This window comes from Stomoxys calcitrans, chromosome 3 (assembly GCF_963082655.1).
Source record: "Stomoxys calcitrans chromosome 3, idStoCalc2.1, whole genome shotgun sequence".
Lineage (NCBI taxonomy): Eukaryota > Metazoa > Arthropoda > Insecta > Diptera > Muscidae > Stomoxys > Stomoxys calcitrans.
The window spans coordinates 130,759,946-130,765,311 of NC_081554.1; positions in this window are offsets into that span (position 1 = coordinate 130,759,946).

Consider the following 5,366-nt stretch of genomic DNA (forward strand, 5'->3'; position numbering starts at 1 on the left):
AAAAGTCATAATTACAATGAAATCAGTGCATTTATTCTAACTCCTGCGATTGCGGTTATTGGCACAGGCCTGATAGTGGCTTACGAAGTCATAAGGATTTTTTTCCTTTTGGCAAAACATTTAAAAAATTTCTAAAAATGCTCTTAATAAGGAAAATATTAAATTTCGTCTTAATCGGAAGAGGGAATTGAGGGGCCGGCATTAATGGCTTAACTGCAACTTTCAGTCAAAAATGTCTTTTATACACTGAAGAAATTAAGTTGGAAAATCGAAGGTGCAACTGGCAAAAATTAGATTAAATTCGTCTTTGCTATAAGTGTCTATGGGTATTATATAGGATTTTCCATCAGGAGGTGTTAATTTTAATCACTCGGTATGGCCCTGTAAACCAGGTCCTGGTGGCCTTTTGCCTAATATTATTTTTCATTAACAGCATACTTTCCTCTTTGTTTTGAAATAAACGTCCGATCATTTATCCAAAAAGAAATGGCGTTTTTTTTTTAACACCAAAATAACAGCTCTTATCGGCTCTTATTAGTATTCCAATCTCGAACTGGTAATTATATGAACATCAGGCGAGTAAACGGGAGGTTGGTCTATCAAGGACAAGGACAAGGGCCCTATCATATCAAAAACGATATATCCGATATAGATGTTTTTTTTCGAGAACGTGATATCTAATTTGAGACAGCTTAACGAATGAATTATAAATCAATTATACTCAAAATGTTAGTATATGCCTGACATTCAATAAAGTGATGCTCCCGACGCCAAATGTTGATCAGATTATGATTTTTATATCAGTTAACAAAGAATGCTACATATGTTAAGTATAATAAATATTGCACAGATTAACAAAATAAACATTTAACAAAATGTTCAGTGCTCGTGCTAGAGATATTCCTTAAGAAACGCAAACTTTGAGACAAGAAGAACAAAACTAAGTGACTTGACAAAACAATTACTAAACTCTTATCTTCCAAAGAATTTGGATAAAAATGCTAAAGGTATTCATCTAGAGACCAACAAATGACAAGAAAAGATCTTCCAAAAATCTCTAACGTAATAGCAACGAAGACCTGTCAGTATGATGTATGTGGAATGTGGGGGCAAAAGTATGCGACTTTTGTCTCCACTCAAGGGGATTTTATTTTTCTATGTTGTTTTCTGTTTTCGTTTTCAAAATTTTCGAAAGTGTTTATTTAGTTGTTTTAGAAACAGTTCTAGTTATGAGTTAATGCCCCATACTTAGGGGTGGCATTTATTTGCAGTATTTTCTTGTCACTTTTTGTGTTTGCTTCTAATACAGCCTTTTTCACTGTGCTTGAGGGTCTTTTGGGTATTAACATTGTTGACATTTGAGCTTCGGAGAACTATTTTAATATATTTGCCATAAACTTAGAATGCTTTGGCAGATGATCGATGACTGCAGAGGAATTTACTAACTTGGGGATTGTTGAAGTATTTGATAGGAATGTGTTTGGTATAGATTTTCAATTTTTAGTATTTGGTATTGAGCAAATACATTAAAAGTGGTATGGTAAGATAGGCAAAGCATAAATCTTTGCAACCAAGAAAAATGCAAGGTACTATTCTTAACGAGTCTTATCGGACATTGTTCTCTTTTTCCGATTATGGCTTGTGTTGACCACTGTGTGTAATGATCTAACCACATCTCATCTATCGTCACATGCAAATTTTGCCTATGAACATTCCACTAAGGAACAGGGGCAAACTTCTCACGTATCAATGAGTCCTGTCCGATTCATGTTTAAGCTCAATGATAAGGGGCCTCCTTTTTATAGCCGAGTCCGAACGGCGTGCCACAGCGCGACACCTCTTGGGAGAGAAGTTTTACATGACATAATACCTCACAAATGTTGTCACATACTGAGTGAAAACAAGTAAGAGCGTGCTAAGTTCGGCCGGGCCGAATCTTATATACCCTCCACCATGGATCGCATTTGTCGAGTTCTTTGCGCTGTATCTCTTTTTAGGCAAACAAAGAATAATTAATAAAAACTTTATGCTATAAGAACTATATCAAGTTATAGTTTGATTCGGACCATTAATGAATTAAATGCAGAACATTGTAGAAGTCATTGTTTAATATCTCAGTTTATTCCGATGCGCCTTGATCTCTCAAGAAGCAAAATTGAGAGATTGGTTTATATGGGTGCTGTATCAAGCTATAGATCGATTCAGACCATATTTCACATGTATGTTGAAGGTCACGAGAGAAACCGTTGTACTAAATTGGACAATAACACCGCCCAGAAAAAAAGGAGGCCCGTTATCATTGAGCTTAAACTTGAATCGGATGTTTATGGGCAAAATTTGCATTTTGCATTTGCATTTGAATCTGATATACGAGGTCCCTGTTAAAGGAATAAATAAAACTTGACCTAGATAAGTTTTTTCTATACTTTTCATGTCAGTGTTTATATCCATTCTTTTAATTTCATTTTCAATAGGATACAAAATTCAACACGAATACACATTGTTTCAAAATAACAACCACCAATGAGCCATTTGTCCAAGCCATAACTAACATGACAACGACTACTTTATTGTAAAAACATGTAATAAATTATACACTGCTGAAACAATGACTGGGATGAACAATCGTCCATTATAATTTTTATTAAGCTGCTACTGCAGTGGTTAATTCTGTTGCCTTTGATGATAGTATCAATTTCATAATTTCATATGAAATGATAACTGGATTAACTATCCTACATCAACAACGCATTAAAAATTGCATACAATATTGTAATAAATATTTATAGTAATATTGTGATTTAAGATAATACTTTCATCATGTCAAAATTGTCACAACAAGTTGATATTTTTATTCAGTTTGTATTTGACATTTAATATTTTTGTTTACACCTCATTCAGCAGCACCAGCACAGTGTATGGATTATTATTGTATTTAATAATAATGTCTACAATTTCGAGATCGTTCTATTATTGGATTTATGGGAATATTAGCTGAACCCGGCCCGAGCCGCTGCGTCTTCTTTTACACGATATGAAATATATCTTTCGTTTCAATTACAATAAATTGCCTACTTTTTTGCGATTATCTTTTTATAAAACTTTTAGAGTACCAGTTCCTGTTGCCTATATCTTTTTTTATTTTTAATTTTTTAGAAAATGTTATCTACAATAATTGTGGAAGCTTATCCTCTCTCTCTCACTCTCACTATTTCTTTGGTCAGGTTAGCGTTGCTATTCAAATTATTAATATTCCCCAATTTTTGCTGTTGATTCCCATCATATTTTCTATATGTGAATATAATCGTATTTTCTGCCTATCTAGTGCCAGAAAAAAATTTCAGCACTAGTTATCACTTCATAATAGTTACGAAAATTGTTAATAATTAAGCTATGTAAGATCTTAGTACAAAAACTGAGAGCTTACACGCACTCACCACAGGGATTCGACTATAAAAAGGAGGCTTCTTCTCGCTTTGCTAAGATTCCAAGAAAAAAAAAACCCGTCCCACAACGCTTTCCCATTCGAAATGCTGAAAAAAATTTCACTTATGTAATGTAAGTCACTCTCCAATACCTATAATTCTGTGTTCGTTTGTTGCGCCTCTCTTCTAACCATTAAGCACAAACTTGGATTTTCGTACTCATACTGCCATGATCGATCAATCACCCTATTTGCTATTATTTTAGAAGCAGAACCTCCTCGCAAATCCTAGTCCCCAAAATTAACGGTCATAGTCGTGTTCTTCTACCGAAAACCTATCTGCTACGATCGATCTATATATTTGTTTTGGGGGTTTCGAGGATTGGGCGACCCCACAAACACTTGGACTCAAAATTTTCTTTTAGGTTTGTGTTCTACTCCGAAAATTTTTTTTGAGTCCCAAATTGTCATAACCCAACAGAGGGTTGTCTGTTTGGGGGTTGTTCGCGGTGTGAATTATAGGGGTGGCCCCCAGACACTTGGTCCCAAAAGTGAACATTAGTTTCGTGCGTTACTATCAAATATCTTTAATATGCGCTCCATATTGTTACGGTCGGTCAATGTGTCCAGTTTGGCGATTGTCCCATATGGTCATTATCACCCATATTGTCATTATCCAATATACCCATTTTGGGGGGTTTTGGGGTTGGGGCGGCCTCCTGGGTTCTTCTCCTAATGGTATACCCAATGTCAAGTTTTAGTGCCCAAATATACGAATTTCAAACAAGTAAAAGCGTGCTAAGTTCAGCCCGACCGAATCTTTGGAACCCACCACCATGCATTCTGCAAAAACTTTATACAAAATAAGTTTAGTTGAAGGGCATAATTTTATTCTACATACCAAACTTCTGTCAAACCAGCAAAAATTAAAGCTTCAGGGAACCGAACAAGGATAATCGAGCGACCGCCTTACATGGGAGCTATTACATGTTATAGACATATTTAGTACATCACGTGCAAAATTTCAGTCAAATCGGACAAAAATTGCGGCTTCCGAGGGCTCAAGAAATCAAATCGGGAAATCGGTTTATATGGGAGCTTTATCAGGTTATTGGCCGATTTAAACCGTACTTGGCATAGTTGTTGCAAGTCATAACAGAACACAAAATGCCAAATTGGATAAAAATTGCGGCTTCCAGGGGCTCAAAAAGTCAAAACGGGAGATCAGTTTGTATAAGAGCTATATCTATCTATCAAATTTCAAGCGGCTAGCTGTACACGTTCGACCGCTATCGTGATTTCAATCGACGGACAGACGGGCATGGCTAAATCAACTCAGAGCGTCAAGACGATCAGGTATATAAATACTTTATGGGGTCTTCGGTGAATATTTCGAGGTGTTACAAACGGAATGACTAGATAAGAGAGTCCTTCTATGAACACCTCTAGTCGCTTAATATATTCTGTCAAGGTGTAACTGTATTCCAATTCTGTGAGCTCTAATTCAATCCTTATACTTGAATGTAGGAAAAAACTTTCTAGACGCCCACTCTTAATCCCAAATTGTCAGGCTCTAGCTCAATCCGTTAATAATACGTAAGTTGTACTATATATAACTTTTCCAATTTTCCCAACGTCTTTTCTACCCTATTTTTATACCCTCCACATAGGATGGGGGGTATACTAATTTCGTCATTCTGTTTGTAACTACTCGAAATATTCGTCTGAGACCCCATAAATTATATATATTCTTCATCGTCTCTACATTTTATGTCGATCTAGCCATGTCCGTCCGTCTGTCTGTCGAAAGCACGTTAACTTCCGAAGGAGTGAAGATAGCCGCTTGAAATTTTGCACAAATACTTCTTACTAATGTAGGTCGGTTGGTATTGTAAATGGGCCATATTGGTTCATGTTTTGATATAGCTGCCATATAAACCGA